Genomic DNA, 17,559 nt, shown 5'->3' on the forward strand with positions numbered 1-17,559 from the left:
AGATTTGAACTCACAAAGATGAGTCTCCTTGATTACAAACCCAATGCTCAATCCACTGTGCCACCTACCTACCTTCTGCCAATAAATTAGGAGTAAGATAAAAGTAGATGAGTTGTAATCTGCAAAGATGAAGGAATTGTCTACACCAAATAACAGAGCCTTAAGATACTAAAGCAGTTACACACACACACACACACACGCACACCTCAATAAACCCCAATGGCTCCCTATAACTTCCAGAAATCAGATATAAAATCCTCTGTTTGGTACTCAAAAGTCTTTCACAATCTCTTCTCCACATCTTCTCTGTCTTTTAAAGACACCTTGAACAACCTCCTCCCCCAACATAGGCAAAATGCCTTGGCACTGGCTGCTCCTGGCATAAGACCCTCCATCTCTCAGCTCTGGCCATTTTCAGTGGCTATGTCCCATGCCTAGAATGCTCTCTCTCTCCTCATCTATACCTCCCACTTTCCCTGGCTTCCTTCAGATCCCAGCTCAAATCCAACCTGCTTTCCCAATCCCCCTTGATTCTGGTGTCTTCCCTCTCTTGATTAATTCAATTGTTTCTGTATATGGATCTTCTTTGTATATCATTGGGGTTTTTTTATGTTTTCTCCCCCATCACACTGTGAGTTCATGAGAGCAAACACTCTTTGCATCCCCTGCACTTAGCACAGGGCTTGGCATGTAGTATGTGTTTAATAAATGCTTATTGACTGACTGAACCCAATCACACTAACAATTCTGTGTCTGTTCCCTCCATCTCTTTCCATTTCTCTCCCTTTCTCCTCTCATGCCCTCCTGCTGGGTACCTATCCCCACTCTGTGCAAGAAACATCCCCTCCGTGCTCTCCAACACAAATAACAAATTAAACATCAAGATGAAAGCATCCCTGCTTTCACTTACATTGTTTACAAAGTGCTTTGCCTATGTGATCTTCTTTATTCTTCATGACCACCCTGTGATGTGGGCAAGTCAAGGATTCTTTCAGTATGGGACTCCATGGGTCAGAGACTTCACTAACTGGCCTAATATACCCTCCAACAATTTCATCCCCTCACCAACCTAGCAGATGGTCTTCAGGGGTTGCTGTGTTCAAAGATGCCATCACCACCCAACTCAGGGCTAATTTGGTAATGGGTTCCTCCAATCTTAGTGAATTCGGTCGTTAAATGACTGCCATTAAATGGGTCATAGGTGAAGCCTTTCCATCTTGGTCAGTCATCTACTCTACAAGCATTTACTTAAGTACTGAATTCTTCCAATATAATAAAGAAAGGCCCACTGAAATCTATGGTCTAACCTCCAAGAACCCAAAGTTGTCTTCTAGCCAAGCTAAAAAATGGAGTCAACTTTGGTGGAGAAGGGAAAGGATTATTATCCTAATTTCATTGACGAGAAAACCGAGACACATATATATGGAAGAAGAGCCTGAACAGATGTATTTCTTCTTTTTTTTTAGTGTATTTTATAATACTATTTTCCTATGTAATGTAATATAACTTTTAAGATGTAAGTAATTCAAATTTTAGTTGGATAATTACAATGCTTTTTTGGTTATTAGTATCTATTGTTAAAAGTTTTATTTATTTTTATTTAAAATAGTTTAAAACATGAATAATTTGAATATTCTTTCCTTTGCTTACCAGTGATTACAAACATTCAAATAACGTACAAGACCTTTAAGTATGTTGCTTTATCTTACAAAGAAAAAGTCCATCATGATGGAACAACTCTGGTACTACAGGGAAATATTTAAGTCAAAGAACATTTTTATCACTTGGGATGTGGGCTGGCATTTTTCTTTTTTAGGGCGTGAGATTTTGTAGCTGAGTTTAAAAAAAATGTAGCCTCTTTTCACAGTTATGCCAAACCCCACAATAAAAAAGCAGGTCTTTCCTAATGGCCCTGGTTTTCCCCTTCTGGAGAAAATTCTGACCTAAAACTCCCAACCTTGGTTTTGCAACCCTCCAGAGTATCTTAATTTTCTCAAAGAGCATTAAGAAATTCTCAAGAAATTCTATAAACAAAACTAGTTGTGACTCATTGTCCTATAAAATATGTACCATTGAGCACTTTTCAGAGGTTTGGAACTTTTTTAAAATCTTATTTTCTCTCTAGATTATCCAAACATCAGTGGCATGTCACTGGTCCAGAAATGCTGGACCCAATCCCACAGGAATTTCCTTGGCCCAATTCCTTAAGTCACAATAGCCAATGGTTTCCTAGTAGATGCCTAGAGATTTAATCCCCAAAGAGGACAATTAATTACAAGAATTCTGCCTTGGATATGGAAAAATAGGGACACTAATGTGCTGTTAGTGGAGTTGTAAACTACTCCAAACATTCTGGAGAAAAATTTGGAACTATGCTCAAAGGGCTACAAAACTGTATATATCCTTTGACTCAGCAACATTACTACTACCAAGTCAGTACCCCAAAGAGATCAAAGGAAAAGGAAAAGGCAAACAAAAAGATATTTCTAGCAGCTCTTTTGGTGGTGGAAAGAATTGGAAATTGAGGGGATGCCCATCTTGCCCATTAATTGGGGAATGACTGAACAAATTGGGGTATATGATTGTAATGGAATACTATTGAACTATAAGAAATGAAAATCAAGAAGCTTTCAGAAAAACCTGGAAGAACTTACATGAACTGCAAGCAAAGCTGTTACACAGTAACAGCAACATTATATGGTGGATGATCAACTATGAAAGCCTTAGCTATTCTAATCAGGACAATGATCCTGGAAAATTTCGAAGGACCAATGATGAAAAATGCTCATCCCCCTCTGGAGAGAGAACTGATCAATTGAGTAAAGACTGAAGCATATTTTTTTCACTCTATGTTTCTTGCTTTTTATTGTTTGCTTTTTTTTTTGCAATACAGCAAATAATAGAAATGTTTTGCATGATTTCACATGTATAAGTGAAATATTGTTTGCTTTCTAAATGGGTGGAGAAGGGGCAGGAGGAAGAAAATTTGGAATTGAAAAAAAATTTAATGAATGTTAAAAATTGATAGATGAAGCATTGTTCCCTTATATCCAGTGTTGCATATAAGTCCCAAATAACATAAATAATGAACCCCCTCCAGTGTTCGTATTATTTGAAATGAGCACACCATGTTTCAACTGGGCCAGAATCCACTATCATGTTTTATATAATTATAACTTTAGAATGGTGTTCATTTGAATACATGCCACCATTTCAGGAGATTCACCACTCACCTAATTTGGACCTAGCTGTCTTTCTTCTAGAGCATGTGACCTCTAGAAAAAAAAGAAAGAACAACAAACAACTGTTTTCTTTCCATTGGGTAGCAGGAATAAACAAAGCCAGAAGCCAAGAAAGGTCATTTGTCCCGTCCAGGCAAGTCTGTCCCAACCCGTGCTCTTGCCTGAGACTTCCAGCAAGTTGCCTACCAGGACCGAGATGTGGCTACAGGCCAAGGAATTGAAGCAATTAAATTCAGTAAGACTAACTGTCCATAGTCAGTCAATAATAATTTATTTTCAGGAAGTATTTCATGTGGATAGGGAGTTTAATAATCCTTGTTAAGGTGAATGGACATCTGTCCAAGCCCTTGAGGATTGGCTTCACTCTCATCTATATGTATATTGCTTATCTGTACGTGTATCTAGCATCGTTCATAAGTAGCGTCATTAGCTTAGGAGCATATGCCAAACAATTCTGGGCACACTTGGCTGTCAATGGCTGGTAATCGCCATGCCCAACCTGTAGTAGGGCATTGTGAGCTCCTATTGGTCTCATCAGCCACAGTCGGACACATTGAAACTTGACGTTAGCATAGCGATGTCATTTGGGTCCTCTTCTGAGAACGAGGGACAGCAACCAAGCAAACAGTAAGGGTAACAGTAGCAGTCACTGTAGCAGCAGTAATGGGAGTGTGATAAGTAGTGAAGAGTAGTCAGCCGAAGTAATGGTGGTAATAATAATAATAATTAATAGCATTCTAATACTGACGCTGATGCCTCTCGTTCTTTTCAAGGTACTCTTCCAGCTTGTCTGAAGCAATAAATCACAATAGTGGACATTTATAAAGTGCTTGGAAATCTACAGAGGGCCTCACGTGCTTTATTTCATTTGCTCCCCTCTAATAGCCCCAAGAGAGATACAATAGGAATGGTTATTCATGATTTATAGAACCAATCAATCAACAAGCAATTAAAAAGTGTCTACTATGTGCTAGGCAAGGGCCTAAACTCTGGGGAAATTGAAACAAAATGCAAAAAAAAAGCCTAATCCTAAAGGAGGAGATAGCATATACACAAATCAATCTGTCCCAGATACAGAGTTAATGGAAGACCTTTGAGAAAAGGCCCTAGCAGCTCAGGGGACTGGGAAAGGCTTCCCTCCTCCTTAAATTATCTTTTTTTTAATTTGACATTTTTATTCTGAACTTAAACAGCAAAAAAGAAGGGAGGGAGCATTTCCAAGTCCACAGCAGAACCCAGAGCTTACATATGAAGCCATGAATCTTTATATCATACTGCTTACTTTTTTAAAGTATATAATAAATTACCCTGCCTGGCTGTTTCTCTCTCAATTTCCTTCTGTTTTCTTGCATACATTAAAAAAAATATTTCAATGGGCTTTTTTGTTTGGTATTACTACTGTTAACCCTCCTCTGAGACCCTCCCAACAACCCTCCAAAAGGAAAGAAAACATTTGGCAACAAAAAATCAGAACCAAGCAAAGGAAATTCCCATATTGGCCAAGCCTCTTTCTGCCCCGAGTCCGACTCCTCTTCATCCTAGCTGCTCTGAAGACATGGTTGATCGTTGAATTGATCAGAGTTCTTGAGTCTTTTCATGTTTTTGTTCTTTAAAATGCTGATGTCCTCGGATGAACTATTCTCCTTGTTCGCTCCTCATAAGTTCCCATGACCCAGGATTCTCTGCAATCATCTCCTAGGTCTCCTCCTATGATGTAATATTACTTGATTGTATTCCTATTATGTTCAGCCATTCCCAGGTGATGGGCAACACCCCCTCCCCCAGATGTTAGTTCTTTTCTTCCCCCAGCCCAATCTTTACTCCCCCACTTAGGATGAGGAAGGCTGTTTGCTTGTTTCCTCCTGTATTATCCTTCCCCTTAATGCCCCCCCTCCACTTGCTTCTCCATTGAGTCTGATGAATTTCTATCTTACAGTTTTGTGGGTTCACCATTCTTTTGTTGATCTCAGAGAAGCAGGAGATTCATCTAGTGCCCGTTCCTCCAACATGAGGGTACCCACTCTTCTCACATATCTTGAGTGTGAGAAATAGCAAGTTTCACCCTCTTCTCTCACCTTTCTACATTAGTGTATTCCTTTTACCCTTCCTTCTCTTTCCCCACTTGAATCACTCAGAACAGAATCAGTCCATCCCAGGTCTAAACTAGTCTTAAAGGAAGCTAGGGAGTCTAAGGGTCAACAGTCAAAAGGAGAAAGCATTTCAGGCATAGGGAAAGTCACAGAGATACAGAGGTTGAAGCAAGATGGCAAGTAGACCCAGGGACGGGTAAAGACATATTAAAAAAATGTAAAAAATAGGAAGGGACCAGATTGTGACCGGATTTAAATGCCAAACAGAAGACTTTATATTTGATTTTAGAAGTAATAGGGAGCCTGAATTTACTGACTGGGAGGGGATGGAGAGGTAGTGGGTAGGTGATACGATTGGGACTATTTGTTGTTGTTTAGCCAGTAAGTCATGTCTGACTCTTTGTCATTTGGGATTTTCTTGGCAGAGATACTAGAGTTGTTTGTCTTTTCCTTCTCCAGCTCATTTTACAGATGAGGAAGCTGAGGTCAACAGGGTGAAGTGACTTGCCCAGAGTCACACAGCTAGGAAGTGTCTGAGACCAGATTTGAACTCAGGAAGATGAGTCTTCTGATTCCAGGCCCAACACTCTATCCATCAGGTTCAATGAGGACTATATTTTAGGTAAATCACTGACAGCTATGTGGAAGATGATTTTGAGTGAGGTGAGACACAAGGTAAGGCACCCAGTTAGAAACCTGATGTAAGAAATGGGCCTAAACCAGGGTGATGGCTTTGTGAGTAGGAGAAGGTGAAAAGTGTGTAGGAGGTGTGGCAGATGCTATAAAGAAACTGTATATGTGAGGGGTGAGAGAGAGGATTGCAGAAGGAGGAATCTGAGACTCAGAGGGATTTGTTCCAGGATCCCACAGCTAGTGTCAGAAGACTAACCAATAGGCCACTCTACCCCGCTGCCTCCTTGATGAGGGTGCTAGGCTCCCTGAGAAAGTGATACAGAAATTCAAATCAAACAAAACCAAAGGGGGGGGCGGCATAGAGGACCTATAAAAATCACAAAACTGTACATTTTGAGCTTGAAGAGCTACAAAAACTCAATCTTGTCCAATATCTCATGCTATAGATAAGAAACAGAGAAAGAAGGAAGGTGACTTGCCCAGGGTATGAAGCTCCAAAACCAGCTTGCTCTCCACTGCCCTACACTGCTCCAATCACCACTCTCTCCCTTTTATTAAAAGAAAAAAAAAGAAAAAAATGTATTTTGCAAAATTGCTTCTTTCTTACATATAAGTTCAACCTACATATGCAGCTCTCCTGCTCCTTCTTAGCCAAGTGTAGAGTTGATAGAGTGCTGGGCCTGGAGTTAGGAAGACCTGAGTTCAAATTTGACTTCAGATACTTACTAGCTATGGACCATAGAAAAGTCACTTAACTCTGCCTCAGTTTCCTCAGCTGTAAAATGGAGGCACACTGGGGAAGGAAATGGCAAATTTCTCTTTGCCAAGAAACCCCATGGGCAAAGTCAACTGACCAACAAAATGGAGATAACAGGGCCTAGCTCCCAGAGTTCTTTCGAGGATGGAATGAGTTAATGTTTATAAACACTTAGCAAACCTTAAATGCTGTATAAATGATAGTAATTTATTATTATTGTTCAAATAAGTATTCTTATGCTTCCCCTGTTCCCCACATTCAGAACTCAGGCTCCACTGTCAACATGTTATGGGTTAAAATGGCTTTCTGGGGAATGTCTGGGAACCTCATCAGATTTGTAACCCTGTTTCCATGGATTTCAAGTTCCAAACAATCCACTTTTACAAAGATACTTTTGGAACCTTTGTAAACTATAAATTTCAAAGTGGCAGGTGGAGAGAAGCCTACTATGTATCCGGCACTGTGGTAGGGCACTAGGGATACAAAGAAATTAAATAATCCCTACTGCCATAGGGTAGTGATGTGAGAGTAACATTGGGATTATTAGGACCCTGGGGTCCTAGCCTTCCTGGCTCACCCCACCCCATCACCACTCCTAACAATAAATAAATGACAGCAAAAATCATAAAGGTTCACAATCCCTTTTTCACATAATTTTATAAATTTTGTCTTTGGATTTTCTTTTTCATTTACTTCATTTTGCTTATTCTGTGATTGGGTTTGTTTGGAGAGGAAATAGCCCCCCAAAATATTTTAAAGTGGATGAGGAAAGATAATGAAGATAATTTTTTTTCATTTTCAAGTGAATTTGTTAATTAGGGATTAGAGACATTCTCAAAGAGGAGGATGGGAAAACTGAGATCCCAGGAAATAAAGAAGAAATAAAAACTATGTGCCAGCAACCAGTCAACTCTGTCCAGAGGCAAATGAACGTCACCGGCAATATTTGGGGGAAGGGAAAGCAATCATCGAAAAGCCTCAGTTTCTGAATCTCCTTTCTCCAGGTACAGATATGCAGTGAAATTGCCCGTCCTTAACAAATGTCAAGGATGTAGGATGTATTTCAAAACTGTGAGGTCTTTTCACAACTCCTCCCCCGTCCTTTGCATATAGCCTTTCCTGATCACACCTACAAACACTACTCCGGTCCCAAGGGTGTGGTACGGGTCTTTTAAGTGCAAATTTATGTCCCTCTTCTCTCCCCTTCCCCCTAAAAAAAAAAAAAAAACCTTCAGAATAATATGGAATGGAAGGAAGCAAGCAGTCTCTCCTCCTTCCCAAATTTAGGTTAGAGAAACATCCATAATTGAAATTTTCAAAGAATGTGGAGGAGAAATCCTCTCCCCCGCCTGCAGAATCCCAGGACTGTATTCATTTTGCAGAATGAAAGGTTGCCTGCCAAAATAAGGTTACAAGAAAAGATAAACTCCAGGGTTCCACTACCCAGTACCTCAGCAGAAGACAGTGCTAACCAGCTTCTCACGGTGTGACAGTCTCACTCCTGAACGTGGCACCAGGAAGAAATGGATTCAAATCCTCCCTTCTCCCCAACGAATCCCCTCCCCCTCCCCCCGCCCCCCATACACACACACTCACGAACTTCGAGCAAGTCACAGGTTTAGGGTCATGGATTCAGAGCTCAGAAGGGTCTTCAAAGGCCCTTGCTTCCAACCCCCTCATTTTAATAACGTATTTCTATACCTCTTCAAAGTTTGCAAAGCACCATGCATAGGCCATCTCATTGGATCTTCGCAAAAACACTGTGCTATGATTATCCCCATTTTACAGGAGAAGCTGGGGCTGAGGGGCTATGTGACTGGGCCAGGATCATACGGCTAGCAAGTGTCTTAGGTGGGATTTGAATCCAAGTCTTGAAGACCTCAAGACCAAAAAATACCCTATCTATATACCACAATATGTTCCTCGGACCTCGAGTCACAGCTTCCTCCTCATCTGCAAAATGGAGTTAATAATACTCCTAGCATGAGGCTCAAATGATATCGGGGTGATAACCCCCCCCCCAGAAACTTTAATGCGCCATATAAGAACATCTGTTATTATTATTCCCAGTCACCCAAGACTAGCCATGAAAAACCCTCGAAGAGTCTCTTCCCCTCCCATGGTTATGTGCTGGCATCCTTACCTGAAACCCCCGGTGGCCTGGCGGAGCGTCCCAGGCAGCCGCTGCCCTCCCCCAGCGCACGAGGCTTATCTCTACTCACAGAGCGGGTTCTAAAGCTCCAGCAGTCACCGATAGGCAGAGGCTGGGTGCCAACTGCCCGGGTGGGGCTCTCCCGACGGCTCGCTCAGTCACTGTCACTCTCGAAGGCACAGGGGCGACACAGGTGCAGCCGAGGGAGGGAGAGCAGAGCCAGCTAACACCTGTCTGCACATGGACGGGCGAGGCCGAGTGGGCTGCCCCTGCTCCCAGTCCTTCCCACAGCCCCTCAGTGGGGCGCAGAGCCCAAGGCGCCTTCACCTCCGCCCCACAGCCGATAAGGCAGCCGCGCAGTCCCGACGCCCCGCACCTTCATCAATCGCCCCGCGCCCCTTCAGGACCTGGCCAGGGGCCAGCCCTGTTAATTCACTGAAGCCCCTAGACGCCCTGGGAAAGCAGAAAGAGAGGGAGGACGGGACCTGGCTGGATCTCGGGTCCGGGGACCCTGGAGTCACCAGCCCCCACTTCCTACGCTCTTACGTAACCTGCAGCGAGACCCCAAATTTCACGGGTATCGCTCTCCGCTCTTGCAGCGCCCGCTCGCGGGTTTCTTACCTTTGCTAAATGCCCAAGTGGGGGGGGGGGACGTCAGGAGCCCGGCTGCCCCTCGACTAGAGGGATCCCCTACCCCAAAGAGTGGCCGCAGGCTGCGGATCCGGACTGGGCAGGGCCACTTACAGCCAGAGCAGGAGCCTCGGCTGTCAGGCAACTCGCCCGGGCTTCGCTCACAGAGCGGCGTGGCGTGGGTTTCCCCTCGGTCACCCAGCCCTGACCAGCTCAGCTCAGCTCAGTCCAGCCCAGGGGTCGCAGCAGGGGGCCCGGCTTCAGAGGCTCCCCACCGGTGGTGCCCAAGGCCAACTCTTCCAATAGTCTCCGAGGTCCCTCCAACTTGCCTACGGACACACACACACATCCATGCACACACGCTCGTGGGCAGGCTCGCACACCCAAACTTTAAGCGCAGCACCTCACCTCCGCACGCACTGCTTACCTGGGGCTGTGCCGGGCGCAGCAGGTCCCACTGGCAGCTCTGAGCCCGTGCCCGCTCCGCGCCGGGGCCGTGCTGCTCGCCTGCCTGGGCTCCAGGGCTCTCTTCCCCACCCTCCCCCCCCCCCCCCCCCCCCCCCCCACTCTTCGGTCACGCGCCTTCAGGCGCGCGCCTCCCTGCCCTCCTGCAGCCCGCCCGCCCGGCGCTAGGGCTGACTCCCGCGAGGGTCTCGCACATTCATTCCCAGGCTTTGCTTGCCACGCAGATGACTCAGAGCCGCGGTGCGTGGTGGCAGCGGCAGCATCAGTCCGAGCCAGAAACCCTGAGAATTCCCGGAAAGCGGAGGGGAATTCTTCCCCAGGGTTCAGAAAAACGCCCTTGAAAGGAGGACCATCCATCCCGGAGATTCCAGCGCTGTGGGTTGAAAGCAGCTATTCGGGAATCATCCAGAATGTTGTTTTCTGCATATGTGGGTAGCGTTTGCTAGCCTGCTCACTCCAGACAGACAAGGCCAGGCTGGCAGAGGCAATCGCACCCTCTCCATCTTTGTGGCCCCATCCCGGGAGTTGAGGATTATCGGTCTAGAGTAGAAAAGGACCTCAGGGACCAATCTAGTCGAGCCTATTTCACATGGAGCCAGGGTCCGACCCTTTGTTAGTGCTCCCCTGCCAAGGAGGCACAAACAGCGATTCCCACCTGTCTGGCAGGCTTCCTCCTCCTGAATGTCTTCTTGGCAATAGTGATAACAAAGGGTGGTACTAGAGTGGCAGAAGGTGGTGCCCAAACGGGCACCTCATTCCCCTTGGTGTGTACCTCTTGAATAGGCTGGCTAGAAGCACACCTTCTTGGCAGAGGATCAACCACAAGTCATCCTTGGTCAATTCTCCGAGGCAGGGGGAAGCCCTCAAGTCTGGGTTGAGATCATTTGGTTTTCTCCTGCCTTCTTTGCACTTCAATAAAGGAAGGCTTTTTTTCATCATTATTATATTCATGTAGCAATGTAGGGTTAGGGGAGATAGATAGTGAAGTGTCTGGAACTATTCAACAACTTCTCATTGTCCCTCATTCTATTACTTAAAGTCTTCCTAAATGAGTTTTCCTCAGGTTGAACGTAGCCTTAAAGGATATGTAATTCCCTTTATCTTTTGGTTTGTTTGAGCCTCCAGCCACAGGCTGCTCTTCTGGCAAAACACCTCAGCGTTAGATCTGTGTCTTCTCTGAAAACATTCTGCCCTTGCCCTACCCCATTCACTTTTCCCCAGCTTTTCCCAGTGAGTACAACCTCAGTAAGCAATTGCTTCTGGTCACCACTGTTTATAAAGTCAAACTAAACATTTACAGGAAAAGTGAATAAAATTTTCTTCCCCTTCCAAAAGAAAAGGTTTCAGGTCCCCACTATGGATTTTAAGATTTGAAGTGGGGGTGGGGGAGAGTTCACCTCTATAGTTTCTGTTCTCCACATGCCTCCTGTCAGATAGACCCAAAGTAACCTCTACTGCAGTTCTGTCCCTTTGTAACTTACCTTTTCTTGAGCCTCTTTTCACCTAGTTTTTTTTTTTCCTCTGGCTTCTGCTCCGCTGGGCAGATTTCCCCTTGGAATCTGTTCCCTAGACTCAGGGAACTGACTTTTAAAGGTCACCCTGAGGCATTACCTTTTTCTGAGTCATTTGAGAAATCATTCTAACCTCAGAGATCACCAGGAGTGGTTGAATTTTACAGTTCCTTTGACACCTGATTAAATGGTCCCTTATCTGTGATTAGGTTAGTAAAAAATCAATTCCTTTACACACATTTGAGGAAACTGAGGCCCAGGGAGGCAGGAAATTATTTCTTCCAGGCCACACTAAGACTCAGAAATAGAATTTGAAGTCAGGTCCTAAAAAGGCTAAATTAAACCTTAGCAATCATCTACTCCAACCTTCTTATTTTATAGAGAAAAAAACAAGTTCAAATTAAACCAAGATTTATTAAGCACTGTGCTCCTTGCTGGGAATACATAGACAAAGAGGAAAGTTCCCTAATTTCAAAGACCTTACTTTCTAGGGAATGGGAGAGGAGAAAGGAGAGGACCTCCCCAAACTATGCAGATAATTATGGTTCAAGGAAAATTGAGGAGAGGGCATTATAGTGGATCAGAATATAGGTGACACTTGGGCTGAGCCATGGAAGAAAGTTTAGGAATCTGACAAAGGGAGGTGAAGAACACATTCCAGATAGGTATGGCAGCCTGTGCAAAGAGAAAGAGACAGGTGATGGTTTATTGAGTTCCATTTTGACTAGAATATAAAATGCACGAATGGGAATGGTGTGAAATAAAGCAGGTGGAAGCCAGACCAAAAAGACCTTTAAATATCAGGTTGAGGAATTTGTATTGTGCCTTAGAGAAAACAAGAGCCACTGAAGACTTTCGTATAGAAGAGTAGAAATGATTAGACCAGTGTCAACTCAGTGTTTAAGTGACTTATTCCAAGATAAAACAAAATTACAAAACTGGAGAGGTAGAATGGACATCAGCAGCCTCCAGTCCAACCTATCCATGAAATGAATCCCCTCCTATAACATAACCAACAAATGGTCATCTAGTTTCTGCTGGAAGACCCCCCAGAGACCCAGCACTCCTCAAGGCAACCATTCTACTTTTGGATTGCTCCAGTTCTTAGGAGGTATTTCCTGACACCCAGCCTATATCAGTCTATTTCAGATTTCCACTCTTTATGCTCCTGGTTCAGCTCGTGGCCAAATGGAATGACTGGGAGAGCTGAGATTTGAATCCAGGTCCTCTGATGCCAGTCCTCAATAGAGTTATCCCTTCCACACTGAGACTTTCCCCCATCATGGTTTCGATATATGGCAGGTCGGCATAAGAAATTAAATGGGAATTTGGGGGAAGTTTTGTGGAAGTCACAGACAGCATGAAGGTCAGCAGACAACACAGAAAAAGTTTAAAAACTCAGAAATGCATAAAACATGTATAGTATTGTATAATATTAATATATTTTCTCTTTTAATATCATAATAATTCAGACTTCTTCTCTGGTATGAACGGAGAGTCAAAAAATTTTACATGGATTCTTCAGATCATAGGGGCACCCCTAACCCCCATGATGTAGAAGGGGTAATTGTATGTTCTTCTCTTCTGCACCACAATTACCTCCTCCATATGGCAATTTCCTGAGGAGAGGAAAGGATGAAACCCAGCTAGGGAAAGCTCACCTTGGGCACAGGAAGGATTTGGGATCCTACTTCAGTTGAAGAAACCCAATACTGACAGATTCCATATATTCCATAGGTGAGTCGTGCATCCGTAGGTCTAGAAACCATATGGAATCAGCCCTGGTAAGAGGCAAGGAGTTCAGAGGATCACAGATCCAGAGCTGGAAGGGGTCCCAGAGATGATCTAGTCCAAGCCCTCTCATTTTCCAGATGAAGACACTGAGTTCTAGGGAGTTTTAAGGATTTCCTCCAGCACACAAAGGTAGTAAGTATCAGAGGCAGAATCTGAACCCAAATACACCCACTCTGGTGCCAGTGCTCTTTCCACAGTACCAGGCAGCCCCCAGGGGTGGGGTATACCACATTAGACCCTGAGGCTGGTAACTGGAGAAGAGGTGAGAGAACAAGTGCATACTCCCAGTTCAGTGCCTTGGGGGGAAATTCCAATTGCCCAACCCTAATTACAGCTCTGAAGTCAGGTAATAGAAATGATTAGACAAATACTTTGTGATAGTTATCTGGGATTTGGGGGACTGAAAACATTTTTTTTCCTTGGCTGATTCAGGAATGTCCCAAGTTGAGGACAAAAGGAAAGGCTGAATTCTTGGTGAACAGAGAAGCTTTGTTTGAAAGGTTTTGGCATCAGCAAGCTAGGCTGTGGGGTCCAATGGATATATTCAGGAAGCCAGGAAACCCAAGTTCAATTTTCAGCTCCCCCACCGACTTGCTATGTGACCCAGGGTAAGTCAACAAGCATTATGAAACACCTACTGTGTGCCAGGCATTATGTTAAGTACTAGAGATAGAAGGGAAAGCAAAAATAGTCCCTGTCTTCAAGGAACTCATAAGGTAAGGAGAGAAGACAACATGCAAACAATTATGTCCAAATAAGCTAGGTAGAGGAAATAATTTCAGAGAGGTCACCAGCATTAAGGGGGAGGAGGAAGGGCTTTCCTCATGGAGCCTCAGTTTCCCTACCTGAGAAACTGTGAAGCTTCATAACATAGACCTCCTGGGACATGGAGTAGATAGCGTCTGTAAGGCTATCTGTTATAAAGAGGCTTTGGGAGCAAGAGGTCTTGTTCTCCTGTTATTTCTTTGAAATTGTTTTTGGCCTTATGCTTCTTTTCTTTATTTTTTCCCTTTATTAAAAGGGTGATAGCCTGGGTCAGCATCCTTCAAACCACATCTGGTTTTGAATAAAGCTGGGATGTGCATAATTCACAAATACCACCCAAGCAGCCCCTTCCCCCATTGTAAGGGAGTCCACTAAAGGAAATAACTCTTCTCTGTCAGTAGGAATGGAAGGGAATATTTCAGATGGGCTCAGCCAGAATGCCTTGAAAGGCAGGAGAAGGGCTATCCACAATACAAGATGGTTTGATGACTTATCTAGGTCAATTCCAAAACCTGAAGCATAGGCTGGGTGCCTTCAAAGCTAATGGAGCCCTTCTCTGAACTCGGCTTTGGTACCAATTTAGGCTCGCACCACTGACGGGAAGCATCATTCTTCTCATCTCCATATGCTGAAATCCTTCTCTTCTTCCAAGGTGCAGCTCAGAATCTGCTTTGTACATGCTGTTTTCCTAGAACACCTCCCAGGCCCAAAGCCAGAAGTAATTTGTCCCTTCTCAGTTTTTCACACCTACCTGTTGAAACCCTCCTGTGCATTTGTGACATTCCAATTTGGCCCCAGGATCTGCCTTATCCTCCTAGAAGAGCATAAGGCCAGGACTGTGTCATTCTTTATCTTTGTACCACTCCCCCTTCCCTCCCCCCCCAAGCACAGATTCTTGAAAATTGTAGACTCTTAAGGAGTGTTTGTTAAATTGGTGACACAATCTTATTTGAGAACATTCTGGAGTGAATCGTACTCTAAAAAGGAAATTTTTTTCTTTTTTTTTAAATTAAATTTTATGTTTATTTTTAGTTTACATCATTCATTTCCACAAGATTTTGAGTTACAAATTTTCTCGCTGTCTTTCCCCTACCCACCACCCCTAAACAGCTATCCCACTGTATAGCCTCTCCCCCGATCTGCTCTGTTCTATGTCCTCCCCCATCCACTCTCTGACTTTCTAGTAGGGCAAGATAGATCTCTATACCCCAGTGCCTGTATATCTTATTTTCCAGTTGCATGTAAAAATAAATAATAATAATAATATAATATATATATATATATTTTGCTTTTTGTAGGGCAATTGGGGTTAAGAACTTGTCCAAGGTCACACGGCTAGTTTTTTGTGTTAAGTATCTGAGGCTGGATTTGAACTCAGGTCCTCCTGACTCCAGGGTGGGAGCTTTATTCACTGGGCCACCTAGCCACCCAGTAATAATATATTTTTTAAACATTTGATTTAAAAATTTTGAATTCCAGATTCTTTCCCTTCCTTCCTCATCACCCACCCTTACTGGGAAGATAGGCAATTCAATATAGGTTATAAGTGGGTAGCTACCCAAAACATTTCCATAGTGGATATATTGTGAAAGACTGGCTATATTTCCCTCCATCCTATTCCACCCCCCACACACACACACACACACACTTGTTCTATTCTCTACTTTGACCCTGTCCCTTTTCAAAAGTGTGTGCTTCTAACTTCCCTCCCCGCCCAACCTGCCCTCCCCTCCAACATACCCCCTCTCATCCCCTTCCCCCATACTCTCCTGTAGGGGGAGATACCCTATTTAGTGTGTGTCATTCCCTCACTAAGCCAAATTCAATGAGAGTAAGGTTGATCCATTCCCTTTTGCCTTCCTGTTCTTCCCCTCCATTGTAACAGTTTTCTCTTGCCTCTTCTATATGAGATAATGTACCCCATTCTGTCTCTCTCCATCTCCTCTCATTATATTCCTCTCTCACCTCTGAATTTCACCTTTTAAAAATCATCCCTTCCTATTCAATTGGTCCTGTGCCCTCTATGTATACCTGTATACATATATACATACATTCACATATGTATTCATACACCCATATACCCTCCCATATAGACATATATATGTATATATACATATATATACATTTATATTCTCTTCAACTATTCTCATACTAAGAAAAGTTTCATAAGTTAAATTATCATTTTTCCATGTAGGAATATAAATAGTTCAACTTTGAGAAGTTCCTTATGGTTTCTTTTCCCTGTTTACCTTCTTGTGCTTCTTTTGCTTCTTGGATCTGAATGTCAAATTTTCTATTCAACTCTGGTTTTTTCATCAAGAGTTCTTGAAAGTCCTCTATTTCATGGAATGACCATATTTTCCCCTGAAACATGATACTCAGTTTTGCTGGGTAGGTGATTCTTGGTTTTAATCCCAGCTCCTTTGATCTCCAGAATATCATATTCCAAGCCCTTTGATCCCTCAGTGTAGAAGTTGCCAGATCCTGTGTTATCCCGATTGCGTTTCCACAATATTCAAATTGTTTCTTCTTGGCCTCTTGTAATATTTTCTCTTTGATCTGGGAACTCTGGAACCTGGCTATAATATTCCTAGGAGTTTTCTTTTGGGGATCTTTTTCAAGAAGTGATTGGTGGTGCGGGCCGGGAATGCGCGGGGGCGGACGCAGGCCGGGAAGGCACAGCGGTGGTGCGGTGGCGCACGGACGCAGGCCGGGAAGGCGCGGCGGCGGCGACAACAGCGCAGTGGCCTGCGCGGTGGCGCGTGGACGCAAGCCGGGAAGGCGCGGTGTCAGACGCAGGCCGGGAAGAGGCCTGATCAACTCCGAGGGCAAGTATTCCCACCAACCACAAGGTCCACTACCAGGCCTATCACCAAAGGGCTGGGACTGGAAAGAGCAAGGTAAGAAGCAAAGACAGGGGCCCCTATACTGGACAGCAAACACTCCTGGGGCTACCACATCATAGCACAGAAATCTTTTTTTTAAAAAAAGCCCCTTTCAGGACCTCCAAAGACGAGGATGACAGAGTGAACCGCACTTGATTCAAACCCCACCTCTGACCCTGAAAATATAATAACTATTGTCCAGGGCAAAACCCTCTACAGTAAAGGCTTGGGATCCTAGAGGAAGGGTGTAGTTAGGACCCTGCCTCAAAATGGGTAGAAAGCAGACTACAAAGACAAAGACTCTAGAGTCCTACTATCCTCAGAGGGAGGAACCAACCTCAGAGGGAGACAATGTGGACTCCACACCCACAGCTGAAACTTCAACAGGGAATGGATCCCAAGCACAGAAGGCTCTCCTAGATGAGATCAAAAGGAACTTTGAAAGCAAAATGAGAGAGATAGAAGAGAAAATGAATAATTCTCTCAAAACAAAAATAGCAGAATTCGAAAAGCATTATAATGAGGAAAACATCTCTCTAAAAAGAAAAGTGTATGATATGGAAAAGGAACTTCAAAAATTAACCAAGGAAAATGATTTGCTAAAAACCAGAATTAAACAAATGGAAACAAATAAC

The 17,559-nt window shown here is 43.8% G+C and overlaps 1 protein-coding gene across 4 annotated transcripts in view; it reads right to left on the reverse strand.

Moving 5' to 3' along the window:
- IL34 (interleukin 34) overlaps positions 1 to 10,057 on the reverse strand; it is a 68,676-nt gene extending 58,619 nt beyond the window's left edge. For 2 of the 4 annotated variants that reach the window (XM_069087640.1, XM_069087634.1), the window contains exon 1: positions 9,932 to 10,057. The gene's annotated coding sequence lies outside the window, so the exon portion shown is untranslated. Of the gene's footprint in view, positions 1 to 8,865; positions 9,441 to 9,495; positions 9,895 to 9,931 lie in introns of those variants that run through there. The other 2 variants (XM_069087635.1, XM_069087637.1) reach the window with 2 other exon arrangements.
- Positions 10,058 to 17,559: the final 7,502 nt, after the last annotated feature.

This window comes from Petaurus breviceps, unplaced genomic scaffold (assembly GCF_028583685.1).
Source record: "Petaurus breviceps papuanus isolate PSGF00001 unplaced genomic scaffold, PetGlider_PUasm1.0 182, whole genome shotgun sequence".
NCBI classification, from domain to species: Eukaryota; Metazoa; Chordata; class Mammalia; order Diprotodontia; family Petauridae; genus Petaurus; species Petaurus breviceps.